The sequence below is a fragment of the Periplaneta americana genome, unplaced genomic scaffold (genome assembly GCF_040183065.1).
Source record: "Periplaneta americana isolate PAMFEO1 unplaced genomic scaffold, P.americana_PAMFEO1_priV1 scaffold_29, whole genome shotgun sequence".
In the NCBI taxonomy this organism is placed as follows: domain Eukaryota; kingdom Metazoa; phylum Arthropoda; class Insecta; order Blattodea; family Blattidae; genus Periplaneta; species Periplaneta americana.
Window position 1 is genome coordinate 160,062 of NW_027185510.1, and position 20,532 is coordinate 180,593.

Genomic DNA, 20,532 nt, shown 5'->3' on the forward strand with positions numbered 1-20,532 from the left:
GCCCTGCAAGGAGTTAAATTTGCCAGCAAGTTTCTGGAGTAAAAGTAAGTCGAGTTAGATTTTAAGCACACTGATTAAAACAACATATTTTACTCTATAAACTGCAGTGTTAAAATCCCTTGAACTTCAAAGCTGCTCCTTCAGACATTTATTTGTTACTGCGCGTCATTCAGGTGGTATCGGACAATAAAGTGGCGGGCAGTATCGGACAGTGAAGGTCGTGATCCATGCATTGATAATAATGGCTCTGCATTTTATTTCAGGAAAAAAAAAAGGGAAAAATAACAGGAAAATGGGAGGAAGAAAACATGGTATTGGCTGTACATAAAATACGTAACAAAGAAATGACAATAAGAGAAGCAAGTGTTCGTTTTAATGTACCCAGAAGTACTTTAGGAGATCGAATTACAGCTCTTGAAGATGGTAAGGTAATCCCTTTGAAATCATGTATGGCCAATAGTGGGACTTTTCGGAGAACTTTTACTGACGAGCAAGATGCCGACTTGTACAATCATATAAAGACAGCCACTCATGCCACTAAATAAAAATGAGTTTTTAAAACTCGCTTACCAGTTTGCAGAGAAACTAAAAGTTGTTCATCGTTTCAATACGACAAAAATGATGACCGGGAAGGAATTTTATTACGAATTCATGAAGAAACATAAAGATCTGAGCTTAAGGATGGCAGAATCAACCAGTTTACAGAGGGCAGCAGGTTTCAATAGAGAGCAAACAGACAGAATTTTTGATCAGCTAAGTGATCTGATGGGGAAATATTCGTACAGACCATCAAGAATATTCAATGGAGATGAGACTGGTGTGTCTTGTGTCCACAACAATCACCTCAAAGGAAAAAAACAAGTGGGAAAACTAACATCTGGAGAGAGGGGTAAGAATGTTACTGTCCTTTCAATAAATGCTTCCGGTGATCAGTACAGTCCACCATTGTTTGTCTTTCCACGCGTGAGAGTTGATAATGACTTAACAAAAGATGCACCAGTGGGAAGTGTTTTTGATGGCCAGCCAAGTGGGTGGATCACGAAAGAAGGCTTCCTCAAATGGATGAAAAGTTTTGTAGACAAAGTGAATCCATGCGAAAAAAAGCCCTGTTCTTTTGATTGTGGGTGGGCATGCCAGCCATAAGGGTCTGGATGTGGTTTTGTACGCAAAACAGCATCATGCTCACATGCTTAGCCTACCATCCCATACTACCCACAAATTGCAACCGCTTGATAGAGTTGTGATGAAACCTTTCAAGAATGCTTATACTGAAGCATGCTCTTTGTGGATGAGAAAATATCCTAATCTGAAAATTGGTCTCAAGGACATAGCTGGATTGGTAAACCCTGCACTGCATTTCGATCTTTGGCACCTCATCTCAGTGGCGTATACTGGTTAAAGGGTTTGGACTACCACTGCCCCCATTATTACACAATATATATTTTAAAATCCCTATAATAAAATTCCTTACATATTTATGTGAATTCCAGACGTCTTGATTGGGACGAAAATACGTTGATGACTTCGTCATTGAAATTACAGTTGGGCCACTTGCAAAGTTTCTGTAGAAATGACTTTTCAATGGATATTAGTGCCAAGCCGGATAAACGTTCTTGTGTATGAGTTGATCTACAGTAGGATTTTATTCTCTTCAACGCAGAAAATGTTCTTACTACCGATGCTGGCGTAGCTGGTATTGTCACAATTAATGTTGCCAATTTAAGGACTTCAGGAATAACTTGGTTCAGCTGGTTTTCATATATGGCAGATAATATTTCGTGGATAGGTTTGTTCGAAAAATCAAAGACTTCTGCTGAATATATTACACTTAATTCATTTTTCAAACGTACTTGATCAAAGTGACTGTTATAGGACTGAAATAATTTGTTTAGTGCCTCATTCGGGAAGTTTTCTCTATAAGCATAAAATGTTTGAGAATCTAGAAGATGTGTGAACTGAAGCTTTCCATAATCAGAAAATCTGTCAGTAATTTCCATTTGCATACGATCTAGTATGCTGTAGTACAGCTGCCTGTATTTCAATTCATCGCTTTAATGGTGGTTCCATTGTATTGGCTGAAGAACTTTCATTTTCCATATTACTCCATGTGGACGGAAACCCACTACATCTGAACTCGGATATAGTATTTTTTTAACTTTGATACCTCTTGCAAGTAGTATGCTATGTCTAGACTTTTTGTGTGAAGAATATTGTAGAGCACATCTGTATGTGCGAACACTGTAGCATAGACTTCAAGAAGAAATATATTCTGAAACTGTGTGAAAAAATTAAAATATCCTTGAGCCTGCACAATTACATCATCATCATAGTTTTCTTCAGAGTCATTACAAATTATATTTTGAAAGAAAGCAGTCCGTTTTTCTCTGTATTCCTTTACTGTATTTACAAGCCGAGATGTAAAATTCAATCTAGTTGGTGCTACTTTTGGGAGTTTCTTGTTCATAAATTCATTGAGTTTTCTGATCTTTTAGGAGATGATGAGAAAAATGCAGCTAAACCCGACGGTGTTTTGAAAAAAATGCGGCATTCTGGAATGGATGAAGTAGTTTTTTGCAAAACTAAATTGAGAACATGGCTGTAACAATGGACAAATAGTGCTTGAGGATACTTTTCTTGAACTTTTGTTTTTAAGCCATTAATATTTCCCGCCATAACTGAAGCACCATCGTATGTCTGTGCAATTAAGTTATTGCCGACATTGTATTCTGCTGTAACACCTTCCACATGCTGAAACAAAGCAGCAGCAGTTTTGTCCGATCTGACATTTGTGAATCCTATAATCCGTTCTTGAACATTGGCAGTACTGTCGACGTATCTTAAAACAGTGGGCAATTGACTCTGATTAGAGCAGTAACTTGTTTCATCAACAACAATGGCCACAAAAGGTTTTATGTTCTTTATCATAACCCCACTTATAGCAAATATTAAGTCATTCTGAATTGCGGGAGAAGTACCACGAAATACTGTTGAACTCTTAAGATGATTGGCCAGTAAATGGTCAAATTCACTTAAGGAACTTAAATATTCAATATAATTTCCTATATTGTCTGATTCCACACTCTCGTTATGACCCCGAAAAGCCAATTCTTGTTTTCCTAGAAAGCAGACTGCGTTAATAAGACGCAGTAAAATCTCCCGATTTTTTTTTCACAAGAGCATTGTGTTGGTTGATGTGTAGAGCTTTTTGCTTATCTAGCTGTAAATCAATTCTTGTCTTCCCAAAGTTTGCAAAGTTCATGCTACTACAAATATGAGCTTTTGATTTGTCGTATTCTAGGACTGCCGCTCGAAGGGAGTTCATATTAGAAAACCCCTCTTTTGACCACACATTAGTTTCGTGGCTAAATAACAAACATGGCCAGCAAAATAGTTTAGACAGTTTAGAAGTACCACACAACCAATTCCACTTACCATATGATGTTGAAGTGAAATGGCGTGTGTACTCACGCTGTTTTTCTTTTACATCCATGGACAAATTTAACTCAGGAGTTGGTCCTTCCATTTTCACAATTTCAACTTTCTCGTTGTTATGTACGACGGTTAAAAGGCACTTTTAATAAACCTTCTATTACACAGTCATTTTCAACACAAACCTCTCCAGAAACTTGTTCTGCCATATTTTTCACAATATCACTTAATTGGGAAATTAAAATTAATAATTCACAATTAATATAACTCTTAGACACTCGAACAAATCACAGATTTAAAATAATGCACTGCAAGAACACAATCACATTCATGAGCTAGCATGCTAAGCGTATTGTTGCTTCGCGCCTGCGAAGAAACCGATCACGAGAGCGGCAACTCGCCCGGCCTACACTGCACGATGGAAACAGAAGGGAGCGGGGGACGGGCAGTTGTGCGACAGGACAGCATGCGCGGAACGATCACAGGCTACCTCACGTAGCAAGCGGTTTCTCCAGCGATGCCGCCTTGACAACTTGTTTCTTTTTGTGAGCAGAGAGCGCATATAAATCTAACAATTACTTTAATTTTAATTACTATGGTAAAACTAATAATACAAAATTATTACATTATGTTATATTATAAACTTTTTCTTTTGTAATTTCCTTGGGCTACCGCCGGTAGCCCCGGTAGTCCGCAAAATACGCCCCTGCCTCATCTCATCATATTGTACTGGTGTGTTGTAAAATCTGCCTCCAGGAAAAGCGCCAATGCTTCTTCTTCATCATAGCATCATGTAACAGAGCTGCTAGTTGATGCCAATGTCCAGCTTTTTCTAATTTTGAAAGCTCTAGTAGATGTTTTATTCATCTCCTCTTAAAGCCTAGCATGGTGTTCACTGCCAGACTCGCAATACTTCATTTTTGCAGCAAATGTTAAACTTTCCGCACTTTCTGCAGATTTTCTTACATTTTCAATTTTTCTACGCTTAGGGTACGGCCACACGAGCTACATTTGTCGCAGGTTTTCTGCTACAAATGAAGCTGCCGTAATTGTCGCAAAATGGGTGGCCACACAGGCACTACAATTACTGCCAGTTTCTGCGTTAAATGTCGCTACGTGTGGCCACATGACATGCCACACGTAGCGACATTTGTAGCAACTTTCTGCGACAAATGTAGCTGGAATTATAGACCGCATTGAGTTAAATGGAAGCGGCCACACGGAGCAGTAAGTGTAGCAAGTTTGGCGCCGTCTGACATGTTAGATCTATTCGTGACCAATAATTTCCCACCTTAAACGAATTAACATTGTTGTTAGTTACTGGGAATTTCTTATTATAAAATCCATATTTTTAAACTTTAAATTTATATTAATATTTATTTCTGCTTTACTAATTCCCAGAGGAGACTCAGCGAGTCAAAGAATATACATGTCAAAAGACTTTTATCTACTAACTGACAATAAATAAAGAATAAATATCATGCAAAAGAAAACAAAAAAATTGTAATAAAAGTACAAACAACCGTGTAAAATGAATGGTTATGCTTTAATATTTTAGGAATGAGATAGAAAGCGAAAATCAAATGTCATGTAAAGAACACACAGATTAAGACTTTAAAAAGAGTGAAATAACAAATCAAAGTTATTCATTTTACAGTAGAGAATTACAATAATTTAGCGCAATGTAAATTTACAAATGCGTATGGATACACGCGTAAGCTAATTTTAATTACTATTTTCTTAATCTTATTTCTGTTTTTTAGTTACTTCACCAGAAGTTACAGATTAGACATGCTCTTCCCTTTCCAATACATGAATTTCTGAAGCATCTCCAAGTAAAAAGGAGTTTTAAACATGACCCAAAACACAACTCAAAGAGGCAATCTGTTTGTAACATATGTGAGAGATGTCTTGTAAAAGAATTGTCTTTTTTTTTACCAAATGAAGTCGCTGTGAAGGGTTTACTGGTACGCTATTGTATAGATTTTATTATTGAAGGAAACCTTTGGTCGAAAATGAAAGAAAAAAAAATGTGTACTCTCAAAGAACGGTATTTTGAAAAGGGTCTAAGTAAATACATCTATCATAAAAGTTCTCTTTTTCTTGGTTTTGCAGAATTCTTATTGGACGTTGCGACAATTTAAACTTGACCCTTATATCCCAAAATACAACTCAAAGTGGAAATGTCTTTATAACACAATAATATTTATAAACAATACTGATTTGTGATGTCTGTCCTGCAAAAGAATTGTACGTTTTTTTTTCCAAACAAATTGCTGTGAACGGCTTGCTAGAACGCTTTTGTATACATTTTATTATTGAAGAATTCTTTAGGTCGAAATTGAAAGAAGAAAAATGTATGTACTTTTTAAAGAAAGATATTTTGAAGAGAGTTAAAAAATAGGGAACTTAACCTGGACTATACATAAGCGAAGCAATATTTATTGGTACCGTATTGTTAGTAACAAAATTTGTTATATATATTGGCATCGTATTGTTATAAATCTGTCATGATAATAATTTTCCATCTAAAAGTCAATCTCCCTCCCTACTTCACTCCCTCATAAACACAAGTTAATTCTGTTGATATGATTACATATACATACTGAGAATTTCAACCATTAAAAAAACGGGGTTTCCTTCAAATTTGAGAATGCCTTTCTCCCATTGTAGACCTACATCTTATCCTATAGAAAATAGAGTTTACGTCCTCTTAAACATGATAGATCACGTTTTTCAGATTATTAAATTTCGGGGGAGGGGGAAACTGAAATGTGAATCTTAGGGTATGTTACAGTTTCATGTCTCATAAAGTTTTTTTACCAACAAAAGAAGATTTTAACGCTAAAAGATAAGCTGGGTGGTACAAATTGCGATATCTTATAGCTAATTCGAGAGACAAATTTCACTGCACTCATCAATGTCACTTGTTTTATTTTTAAATACATTAAGCCTGAATAAAATGCCAAGGTGTTGTATGCCTGGCTGCAAATTCAATTACCAGAAAGGAACTTAGTGGCGATATTTACTTTCCTTCTGGTGAAGTAACAAAAAAACAGGAGTAAGATTAAGAAAATAGTATTTAAAATTAGCTTACGCGTGTATCCATACGCATTTGTAAATTTACATTGCGCTAAATTATTGTAATTCTCTACTGTAAAATGAATAACTTTGATTTGTTATTTCACTCTTTTTAAAGTCTTAATCTGTGTGTCCTTTACATGACATTTGATTTTCGCTTTCTATCTCATTCCTAAAAAATTAAAGCATAAACATTCATTTTACACGGTTGTTTGTACTTTTATTACAATTTTTTTGTTTTCTTTTGCATGATATTTATTCTTTATTTATTGTCAGTTAGTAGATAAAAGTCTTTTGACATGTATATTCTTTGACTCACTGAGTCTCCTCTGGGAATTAGTAAAGCGGAAATAAATATTAATATTAAAGTTTAAAAAATATGGATTTCATAATAAGAAATTCCCAGTAACTAACAACAATGTTAATTCGTTTAGGCTGGAAAATTATTGGTCACGAATAGACCTCATGTCAGACGGCGCCAAACTTGCTACACTTACTGCTCCGTGTGGCCGCTTCCATTTAACTCAATGCGGTCTATAATTCCAGCTACATTTGTCGCAGAAAGTTGCTACAAATGTAGCTGCACGTGTAGCCACCCATGTCGCTACGTGTGGCCACCCAACAGCAGTAAATGTCGCAGAAAAAATGGACCCGGACCCATTCGAGTTGCGACACGACCTTGGGATGCGCCAAACTTGCTACATTTACTGCTCCGTGTGGCCGCTTCCATTTAACTCAATGCTGCCTATAATTCCAGCTACATTTGTCGCAGAAAACTTGCTACAAATGTAGCTCGTGTGGCCGTACCCTTAGACTTACTACTGTTCACCCCAAACTCTGCCTGTGGTCTTCTTCTTTTCTGTAGAGTAGGTTTCACAACATTTAAACCACATACAAACTCTTAATCTAACCACTGCTCATTGTTTTTAAAAAATGTATCACTCATCCTGTTCGATTTATCGAGTCTACAAAACAAATTACTGAAAAAAACGGGAAAAATGTCTTTCTAACAATTTAATTTGATCGTAGGAGTCTTCTATACCGATTTTTGTAAAAGAAACTGCAATGCTACATCTTTCTGTTTTTCTCTACCGCTTTTTTCCTTCTATAAATCATCTAACAATTCCTTCCTTTTGCAACAGTACTCCATTCTGAAACCAAAATAAATGACGAAAAATTTGTTAATTTTAACTTTTCTAACTATTTGATAGCCAAATTGAACATAGTTTTGCTTTAGAGAAGAAATTAACTAATACTGAGAATATTCGTATTTTTGACGATTAATTTGAAATACGCCAATAAATATATTTATCTAAATCTTATCAAAAGGGGCAAGTATGGGCAGTTTTACCTTTCGAGATCATTAAGTAAACATGTGAGACTACACATTGGTCGAGGAAATAACACAGGGCAACGTGAGGCAATTTTTGTTAGTCTGCATAAAGACCGAACTTAAGGAATCACAAAATAAAATTGTACATAATATGGTTGGCGACCAGGTAGCTCAGTTGGTAGAGCAACTGGCTACGGACTGGAAGGTCCGGGGTTCGATCCCAAGTAGTGACAGGATTTTTTCTCATTGCCAAACTTTCAGAACGGTCCCAAGGTTCACTCAGCCTCCTATAAAATTGAGTACCAGGTCTTTCCCGGGGGTAAAAGGTGGTCAGAGTGTGGTGCCGACCACACCACCTCATTCTAGTGCCGAGGTCATGGAAAGCATGGGGCTCTACCTCCATGCCCCCAAAGTGCCATCATGGCATGTTACAGGGATACCTTTTTTTTTTACATAATATGGTTACATGTCCTTAGCCAAGCATAATATACTTAATCATTAGAATAATAACAACGTACTCTTAATTCAAAAACATAACTCTAGCAATCTATAATAACACTTACCTGAAAATCAACCATAGAAGCACAAAAAATAATACCGGTAACTGAAATTCTGATTGAAAAACACACAGCCACAACACAGCAAAAACGACACTTGATGCACTGGCTTCAAAGGTTCGAATACAACTGCATAGAATTAGACCTGCTACGAGGGTGGCTGTTTTATGACCGACAGACCTTGGAGATAGTTGGGGTATGTTGTAAAGACCATAAAATTAAAAATGGAAGAATTATTTTTGGCCAGCTTTTGAGTCTCTTGGAAACACTGTGCAATGTGGCGACAATTAAGAATTGTGGTCACATTTTCCATTTATTTTATTTCTTTTTAGTAGGTTATTTTGCGATCCTGTATCAACATCTTAGGTTATTTAGTATCTAAATGAGGTGAAGGTGATAATGCCAATGAAATGAGTCTGGAGTCCGGCACCGATAGTTACCCAGCATTTGCTCACTTTCCCTCTAATTACTTATCTTTTATTATAAACCATGAAGTCATTACGACATAAATATGGAATTTATTATTAGTGAAGCTACAAGATCTCGTACAATTAGTTAACACAAAATGAACACTTTCAGGAATATCTGGTTTACTAAAAAATATTCTTTTAAATGTACATATAAGCATGGATCAATAAAACAACCACAATGAAAATTTAACTATTGGATTGTTAAAATATGTGTTACAAATGTAACATCAATAGGTTATAGAGAATAACCAAAGTCCATATTATAAAATATGATGCCATGGTTAAATGCAAAAACTAATAAAGGATTTTCTTGATAGTAACGGTGTATATGTCATAAGTGTGTAGAACAGTTGTAATGCTTAGGTCTACTCAAAACAGTTAACATAATTTAAAACTAAGGTACACAGTGTATAATATAAATATCCTGAGTATCTTCATCAATATGCAATCTGGTTGTACATGCTATGTTACGTAACGTGATCGTGTTGTTTCATTTTGGATGATAAATTTGAGGAGAAATCCTGCAACCACAATAAGGGAAGATTTTTAGAAAAATTTTAAGTATGAATACATGAACCGTGAAAGGGAGCGAAACTTGTTGCCCGATGAAACAGGTTAACTGTTCCTTGACTATAGATACGGGTTTGTTTACATGCGCGTAAAAGTAGTCATGTTCAGCTGTGAAGAGGGATAAGCAGAGACAACAGATTTTTGCATAATGACATGAAGTGTGGATTGAATATCGTAATTTATAATAATGTAGGGGAGTCGGTAGACAAATTAATTAACCATTTTAGCTTGGACTTAAAGATTGAAATATAATAATTATTTAAACATGTGCTTCAGAAAATTGAAAAATATGAGTTAAATTATTCATATTGTTTGTAAATTTAAATGACTTATTCAACACAGCAAATATTGTACAGATAAATGCTAATAATGTTAATGCACTCACAGATAGGGTTAAAACAACGTGTTACTTGAAGGATATAAAAAGTAGGCCTACTGATTGCGGTGTAACATTTCTTACTTTGAAAGAAATAGTTCTGAAACAATCAGAAATAGTTGAAACGTATCTGGGTTCCTTGTGAATCTGTTTAATAAATTGATGTATGAAACCTTTATTATCATTATTTTGACGCCTAATGGGTAATAAAGGGTTATTTTTTCGCGTAAGCAATCTCTTACCCTTTATACGAAATTATTGCGATTATATCTTACAACTAATTAGAGAAAAAACGCAAAATATAATATTTTTATCACGATTTTTTTTCTAAATTAATACGGAATTCTGTGGTCTCTAGCCTATGTTGTAAGTTACTCGTCGCAATTGATGAAGCATCATCAAGTAACGAATTTTAAAAAAGTTCCTCGTAGACTGCAACACAAAGCAAGTAAATAGCGAACAACTAAGGCACAGTAATTCGACGGGGCACGACCCACGCCGCTTTCTTTGTACATAGTAGAGGAACTTTAGAACATAGTTAACCTAAAACCACTCGCCTCTTTTCCATCGGGCACTAAGTTTCGCTTCCTGATATAATTAGTGGCAATAATGTGTTTGTGGCGCTATCAACGCTAAATAACGTAAGCTGATAGCAATGAGAAAGGAGAGCAATTTTGATGTGTGTCATCTGTGAGTTTGAAGAAAATAAACTCATTTATAAGATAGGAACAGATGCATTATAGGGGCCACCCATCGCACATTGTATGAGTAGCTTAATATCAAAGACGGACGTCTGACCTCAATAGAAATTTAGATAGCTGTGGTTTTTTTATACAACTTTTCATGCTCTTTCCAGTTATAGTGAAACCATATGCAAACTCTAACACTACATTTATAGAAAAATTGTGTTAAATATTACAAAGAACATTGTGAATTAAAAAATTGCCTCTAGATCAAAACTATGGAGATGACAGATGTCCGTCTTTGATATTAAGCTACCCATATGCAAAAAAAAAAAAAAAAAAAAAAAAAAAGGTCAGCGTAAGTAGGTTCGATTAGCGTTTTTAGCATTCGATATTCGAAAGCATTAAATGCTACCAAATTAAAAATAAAATAAAATAATTTAAACAGTTTGTTACTACTGATGTGATTTTAGTCAGTTTGTATTATATTTTTGGTCCAGGGAAAATATATTTTACCATTACTGCCGTTATTTCCATTTTGAAGTTGGCAACATATTTTATGTCGATTATAACAACAACCTGCTAAGAAACAGAGGATGGGAAGTACACCCTTAGACAAAAAAAATGACCGGGCTCCAGATTCTATGTCCGATTCAGAAGACTTCGGGTGGATTCGTCAGAGCATGATATACACACAGACGAATTTCTTCTGCCGTAAATGTTTCCAACACTCCACTGTCACTACTATATGATGATTATATAACATGCTTCTTACAGGGAAGATACATCGTCTCTCTCCCATAGCGCAGTCGGTAGCATTGTGGTCTTGTATTCGAAAGGTTTCGAGTTCGAATCTCAGTCTATACTTTGTTTTTTTCATTCGCATTTTTTACTTCTTGTATACTGATAATAACCAGTAGGGCAAATTAGATACATAATAGCAATCCCTTCCTTTTTCTTGTATTTAAAGAGACTAAACGAAATCTTCTCGGATAGAAATAAACAAAAATAAACCTTAAGTAAAAGAAATCCTTCTTGGATAGGAATAAACAAACATAATCCTTTTCTGTGTATTAAACAGAATAAAGAAATACATCTCGGAGACCAATAAACAAAAATCAAAATAGACAAAACATTCAACACCGGGTATGTAATCCCTCCGCATCTATAACCGCCTGCATCCTACGGGGTATGGATGCGATCAGGCGTCTCAGGTACTGTCGACGTGAAGATACACGATCCCAAGCGTCCTCGATAATGTTCCAGAGTGCATCTTTTGTGGTCGGCCGACGTGGTATTGTATTTATCATCGCGTTCACGGTTTTCTTCACCTCCGACCACACATTTTCTAGGACATTCAGATCTGGTGAACGCGGAGGCCATGCTATCAGTCTGATATATGGCCTCTCTGAAAATCATCTCATGTCCTCGACACATGTGTGAACACGATGATTATCCTGTTGAAATATATCATAATCATCATCATCATCATCATCATCATCAGGATATATCATCCATACAGAGGGAAGCATAACATTTTCCAATAAGACCTTGTATTGTTGGGCATTAAGATTTCCGTCGAGCCGCCATAGAACACCTAGACCGTCACTGGACATCCAGCTCCAACATGGAACAGATGCATGGCCACTGCGAAAGCGAGTTGTCACATGCGTAGGATCATATCGGGATCCCCGTGAATGGTGGACTATTTGCCGCCCGTAATTGTCAGAGGAAAAAGTAACTTCGTCTGAAAATATTACCTTATTTCAATCGAAATTAACATTTTCCTCTGCAAATGCAAGGCGGAATAATCTGTGATCATCAGTAATGCACTCCCATTTTAATTGCATTAGCGACTGTACTGCCATCTCGTGTTCGTTTATGGCGGATGTGTGGCGATCCTGGCGGTTGTTCTCTTCAAAGTGCAACCGATTTTAACATAGGAATGAACAATCTATATATGATCTGGGCTATTACAAAGCAAGTATGTAACGGCACTGTTTACGAGTGTAGCCTATATCTGGAATGCATTGGTTTTGTCTTTAACATTATTCATCTCGTTTTTGCAATACTATTAACATTATGATAATGATTATTATTATTATATTATTATTATTATTATTATTATTATTATTATTATTATTATTCTCGTGTTTGTATTACTGTGAATAGTATAAACTGCTAACAACTGCCGAAATGAGGTTCATGAGAAAAACAGCTGGATACTCCCTTCTCGACCATCTTCGGAACGTAGATATTCTGAAGGAATTAAAGATTGACTCTATTGTCCATTATCTGCAGCAATACAGGCTTCAGTGCCAGACAGATGTCAAGAGGAGGATCGCTCTAGATGGCCCAGGCAGGTTTTGTCGTATGTCCCAAGAGGTCGAAGAAATTTAGGACGACCTAGGAAACGCTGGCAAGAGACCGTAACAGATCCACTGGCGTCTAACACTTGAAGGCTGATGATGATGATGATGATGATGATGATGATGATGATGATGATGATGATGAATAGTATTATTGTTATTATTCTCGTTGTTGCAATACTATTATTATTATTATTATTATTATTACTACTACTACTACTACTACTACTACTACTACTACTACTACTACTACTACTACTAATACTAATTTTAGTAACTGAACAATACTCCTTATGGAAAAGAGAGAAGATCCAAGAACTGAGCATCTGTTTTAATTCAAGTGTAATTAGGAAGAAGTCTCCGATATTAATGAACGTTTTTGTTTAATTTGACAACTAATCGCAACTCCTGTGCACGTTAATAAATGTATCATTCGTTTCCAGCTAGAGAAAAAAATAAAACGAAACTAATATATATACTTATACGGGAGGCGGATACGAACCCGGGTTTTCTGCGTGTGAAGTCAGAGTTTTACCACGGAGCTATGGCACATATACAGTTCAAACCGTTGTTTGCCGATATAAGAGTATGTTCTTGGATCTCGCTGGTTTCGTCCTTGCTACTCTGATTTTAGTCCTGTGTATCAGGCGCACAGCCGAATGGAACTTAGACAAATTTACGCTTCAAGAGTCCGGTCATTTTTTTTGTCTAAGAGTGTACATGAGGAGATTCATTGTGTGTCTGATGATGATTCTCATAGAAGAGTCGATATAATTGCCATCAATAGAAGAACCCAGAAAGCGATGGTCTTAGACCCTACGATTTGCTTCGAAATAGGTTGGAAGTATTTATATTTCAAACTTTTTGTCACACTGAAATTCATGAAAAGATACGTATCTCTTCCCTTCTTAAAGGAATTTTACGTACATTCTGTAAGTCAGCCGTGGCGAGAACGTGACTCGCGAGACATTGTGGCTCGCAGTGATAGCTGTGCATTTCGCTTCTAACCTCTACGCCAACCCCCACCCTCTCACTCCCTGGAGTCAAACTCCGTTCCGTTTGTATTTGTCTCTGACCTGCGAGTGGCATATGTCTCTCTTGAAACCATGTACGAAAGTTCCAAGTAGGATGGGAGGACGCATTTTTTTGCTGTCAATATGATGAGAATATTAAATGTATGATTTGTTCACAAGTATTACGAGGAAAACGGTTGTATAACATAAAACGGCATTATACTACATGTTACTGATAAAACATTAAAAAGTTAAGTGTTATTGTTGTTGTTGTTGTTGTTGTGATCATCATCATCATCATCATCATCATCATCATCATCATCATCATCATCATCTCTGTACGTCGACCCTTTTTCAGCAGATGTACGAATAATGCGGTTAGCTCTTCAATTTGAACTCACTGATTTACTATGTGATGTCAAATGAAAGCTAGATGTAAGGACTTGACAAATGTTGAACTTTCAAATTTTTGCCAAAAAATAAATATCCAAAGCTTCGTTCTATCGCTTGCTCTGTTGAAGCCATGTTCGCTACAACTTACGTTTGTGAAAAATTATTTTCAACAATTAAAATAGTAAAAACCAAATTTAGATCACGACTGACAGACAAATACCTTCGTGATCAACTACGACTGACAGTAAGTGACATAATTCCTGATTTTGAAACTTTGTCACGGAGACATTTTGAAGACAGTTAATTTTAGTTTGTGATATTGTTCATTTTGGAAATATAAAAATTGGACATTTATCCTTCGAAGAGGTGGAAAAATTCAAATATCTTGGAGCAACAGTAACAAATGTAAATGACACTCAGGAGGAAATTAAACGCAGAATAAATATGGGAAATGCCTGTTATTATTCGGTTGAGAAGCTTTTATCATCTAGTCTGCTGTCAAAAAATCTGAAAGTTAGAATTTATAAAACAGTTATATTACCGGTTGTTCTATATGGTTGTGAAGCTTGGACTCTCCTTTTGAGGGAGGAACAGAGATTAAGGGTGTTTGAGAATAAAGTTTTTAGGAAAATATTTGGGGCTAAGAGGGATGAAGTTACAGGAGAATGGAGAAAGTTACACAACGCAGAGCTGCACGCATTGTATTCTTCACCTGACATAATTAGGAACATTAAATCCAGACGCTTGAGATGGGCAGGGCATGTAGCACGTATGGGCGAATCCAGAAATGCATATAGAGTGTTAGTTGGGAGGCCGGCGGGAAAAAGACTTTTGGGGAGGACGAGACGCAGATGGGAAGATAATATTAAAATGGGTTTGAGAAGGGTGAGATATGATGGTAGAGACTGGATTAATCTTGCTCAGGATAGGGATCAATGGCGGGCTTATGTGAGGGCAGCAATGGACCTCCGGGTTCCTTAAAAGCCAATAAGTAAGTAAGTGAGTGATATTGTTCATTTATTGTTCATTTCTTTCTTGTTACACGTACTAAACATTAGTTTGTAGTCTTGTACTGTATAAAATTATATTTAAGTGCTTGACGTAAGGAAAATGAAAATCCGTTAATAAGTCAGACAGTTGCTTCACTTCCCCTTCGTGTGTCCGTCTCCTTCCATAGGTGCTATCCACGTTGCAGGTTACACAGTGGTTCGGCGCACGATTACATTTTCGCCACCGCTGCTATAAGTAATGCAAACACAAAATAAGAACAAGGTACTAAGTGCACCTTTTACAGAATAAAGAAGAGCTTGAAAAGGGGACGAATACTAGCGCTAACCGAACACGGAATGAAACATAAGATAGGCTGTTGTGGGATGAATGACCAGGCAAGCCATCTCCAGAGATGTAGGTCCGGGTTTTACACGCAGAATACTAACGATGCCGTTAATTCATTTCCTATCTAGGTTAGAGGATAAATAACAGGGGGATTTTTGGTTACTGTGCAGAAAATATACGTCCGGAACGAGACAAGTGACTATTGTATGCTGTAGGACAGGTGATAATAGGCCTATAACATATTTGAATGTATTTTCTTGTTTTTCGATCATTTTATAATGAAATGTGTAAGTTCTGATGGGCTGCTGCGTACTAATATGAACTGCAGTAGCAGTGGAGGGCTCTTATTGTTTTGAATGCAGAGACAGTTGGTGAAAGAATGAAACTTAATGCTTCAGTTTAAATAGGAACTTAAAGATTAATATCACTTACGAGTAGAGTTCGGATTTTTATGTAATATTGATTCTAAAATGATGTATATAAATATATAACTAAAAAGCTCAAAATATTTTCTATATCAAAATTCTCCCTTTTCATTTTCGTATCTCTTGATTCTTCCTTACGCAAGCTGGACATTAAGAATTAATATGCAAGCTTAATAATGAACTGATGGTGTGGCTGTGTTTTCTTTGGGATATGGGATTGAAATTGAAGTAACAATATGTATACTTATTACTAATTTCGGAAGTTTCCTAGTACCCGGTTCTCGTTGCATAAGCCATCAAGTCAGCCATTGTTGTATATTCATAAAAAGATGTATATTTTCTCTGGACCAAAAATATTTTACAAACTGACTGAAATCACATCTAGTAACAAACTATTAAAATTCTTTTCAGGAGAAACATTAAAAAAATTAGGCGTTACATAAACCCTGATATGAATCCGAAAATTAACCTACAACAAAACTTTTATGTGGAAAATGAAGATACTATGTGCTACGTTAGACTTTAATCTCTGAGTATTATGATAATATAAATCTCTTTTATTAAACCCTTTTATACTCGTAATATGACGGTCTTTCCCCAGTAATTGGGAGATCATTTTAGGTGAATTAAAGGCAAAGCTTTCATTTTATTAGAGTGTAATTATTTTATTTTTTCAGAAAGTAAAAGAATTTAATTTGTGACGGTTTTCCACATGAAATTAAAATGATGGGAAAATAAAAAATGGTGATTTTTGAGTTGTGACTATTTTATTCCAAGGCAACGATTTGTCACCAACAGATGTTTATAACGGTCATTATGAAAATTGTTTATAATTTACATTATCGTTATTTTAAATGTTATGTATTATTATTATTATTATTATTATTATTATTATTATTATTATTATTATGTTACAGTATTATTTATTTTTATTATGTAGCACTTATGGCCGAATCCAGAAATGCATATAGTGTGTTAGTTGCGAAACCGGAAGGAATAAGACCTTTGGGGAGGCTGAGACGTAGACAGGATGAATTTGAGGGAGGTGGGATATGATGGTAGGGACTGGATTAATCTTGCTCAGGATAGGGATCGATGGCGGGCTTATGCGAAGGCGGCAATGAACCTCTGGGTTCTTTAAAAGCCATAAGTAAGTAAGGTATTTATTTATTAATATTGTACTGTTTTAATAGAACATATTCTTGAATATCCTTATAAAATCTTTGAATCGTAATTTTTTCACAGTTATCTAATTTTTAACAAATTTCAACTTCTGTTTAATTTTGTATAATAAAAAATACTTGTGTTATTACTACACTTGCATAAAAAGTTTAAATTAAAGATATGAACTGTCAAATGCACAAAACGTTAAACAAACGTTTCACAATAAAGTCAGAACTCTAACTAACGAACGGGTGAATACCACTCTTAAGATTAATTTAAAATCGGCAATGCACAATATTTAACATCTGCACTGTAAAACTGACAAAACAAGCTTTTCAATATGTTTCACAAGAAGTTAGATTTCTTATTGTGTTGGCTTTATTTTATTAGGCTGTAGGTCTCTTTATAATAAAGATAGCATTATTATAATTCGTACGTGCCGCGGCATCAAGCACAGGGATTATATTGAACAAGGGTTAGGAGAGCTATGTCGTATGTCGATGTAGATTTTGTTACTCTGGCAGTGAAAAATTAGACAAAAGAAAACGATTATGGATACAAAAAATACTCAAATCTAAATATGCCATTTTTTTAAGTTCAAGGGGGGGAGTTAAAATCCCGTAACCCCCTCTTACGTACGGCTGTGTTAGGACTGTTAGGACCTGATGATGCTCGACATAAGTGAAGACGTTAGTTCAAATGATATAAAATTGTATTAAACATGAGTTATTGACGGAAATAAAAACTTGTAAGTAAGATTATTTAAGTTATCGGAACCACAATGTCATCAAACTATGACTCATTCATTCATTCATTCATTGTTCTGTCCAAGGGCAGATATTTCACTGCAAACCCAGCTTTCTCCAATCGTTCCTATTTTCTGCCTTACTCTTAGTCTCCACATATGATCCACATATCTTAATGTCGTCTATCATCTGATATCTTCTTCTACCCCGAACTCTTCTCCCGTTCACTATTCCTTCCAGTACATCCTTCAGTAGGCAGTTTGTTCTCAGTCAGTAACCCAGCCAATTCCTTTTCCTCTTCCTGATCAGTTTCAGTATCATTCTTTCTTCACCCACTCTTTCCAACACAACTTCATTTCTTTTACTGTTTGTCCACTTCACACACTCCATTCTTCTCAATATCCACATTTGAAATGGTTCTATTCACTTCTCTTCACTTCGTCGTAATGTCCATGTTTCTGCCTCGTACAATGCCATCTCCATATAAAGCACTTCACTAGTCTCTTCCTTAGTTATTTTTCCAGGGATCCGCAGAAGATGCTCCTTTTTCTATTAAAAGCTTCCTGAGCCATTATTATCCTTCTTCTGACCTCGTGGCAGCAGTTCATGTTACTGCTTATAGTAGCCTGCACTCCAAGTATTTGAAGCTGTTCACTTACTGTACTGCCTCATTTAGAATTTGAAAGTTTACCTCTTTTATTTTTCTTCATCGATATTTTAAATTTTGTGTTTTGTTATTATTATTATTATTATTATTATTATTATTATTATTATTATTATTATTATGTTGGGTATTATTTATTAATATTGTACTATTCTAATAGAACATATTCATGAATATCTTTATAAAATCTCTGTAACGTGATTTTTTCATAGTCAATTGTTAACAAATTTTAACTTCTGTTTAATTTTGTATAATAAAAATACTTGTGTCATTATTATACTTACATAAGAAGTTTATACTGTATTAAAGATATGAACTGTCAAATGCACAAAATGTTAAACGAACTTTTCATAATAACTAAGGAACGGATGAATACCGCTCTGAAAATGATTTTAAAATCGACAGTGCACAATATTTAACGTCTGCACTGCAGAACTGTCAAAACAACCTTTTCAGTATGTTTAACGAGTTAAATTTCATATTGTGTCAGATTCATTTTATTACAAGGTCGGTACTAGGCGGTATAATAAATATAGCATTGTTATAATTCGAACGTGCCGAAGCATCAAGCACAGGGATTGTATTGAAGGAGGGGTAGGAGGACTATACCTTATGTCGATGTAGTTTTTGTTACTCTGACGTGAAAAATTAGAGGGAAAACGATTATGGATTAAAAATACTCAGATCTAAATATGTCTTTTTTTAGTTTAAAGGGGGTTGAACCCCCTCCACTCTTTGCGTACGTCTCTGTTAGGACCTGATAATAATCACTTCAGTGAAAACGTTAGTTCAAATATAAATTTGTATTAAACATAAGTTATGAAGGAAATAAAAACTTGTAAGTAAAATTATTTAAGCTATCGGAACCACAAAGTTAATCAAGCTTTGATTAAAGAGCGTAATGGAAGCGAGAGGATTACAGGATGGTGACTGGGAAGGTAAATTGAATGCTGGAAGAAAATTTCAATTGTAGTATAACAATCAGGCACAGGGTGATGATATATCTGTATACAGGGTGTAACAACTTTAATGTTTAGAATTTCTGGAACATGTTCCCTGACACATTCTACGTTGATTAAACCTAACATACCTATAACCGAAATTGAGAGGTTACAGAGATAACAGAGCTGGAAAAAAATAGAACTTCTTGCAGCTCCAAGCATTATACCGTTTATACAAGGCCTATTTTATGGCATTACTAAGTAGAGATACATAAGAAACATTTGAAAAGTAGTGAATGAAGGAAATTTTACTTTTAAGAGAAATTAAATTAAAATTGTTTAGGTTGCTAAGGAAACGAAACAGACAATGGTTTAAAATAACAGTTGTGAGAAAAATAAACCGTATTGTGACTAGTCTTTTTAGTGAGTTTTGACCATTAAAACATGCCTTTTGTGTACACACATCAGGAATACGCCGACATAGTTTATGTGTATGGACTGTGTGAGGCAATGCAACAGCAGCTGTTTTGGCATATCAAGCACGGTTCCCAAATCGTAGGATTCCTAGTGCACAGGTATTTTCACGTGCCTATTGGCAAATTTCAAGAAGTACAGTGTTTGGAATCTTAAGGACATTTTTTTCAACTTTGCACTGCTTCTTTCATACTCACAAGTAGTTGATATTAAAATGTAATATGGTACTAATAAAAATAATCACATAGACATGTCACTTTCGGAAATTGGTGTTACTTCTTTTAGTATTCAGCGATAAAATTAAACTCAAAAATTTAACTTTGGGGTACAAATACTCCAAACCTATAGAACTTTGGATATAGGTATGTTAGGTTTAATCGACGTAGAACATGTCAGGGAACATGTTCTAGAAATTCTAAACATTAAAGTTGTTACACCCTGTATATAATTTGAACTGGTAATGGAAATTACGGGAAAGCTGCTGAACGGATTTTAATAAATGACCCCTC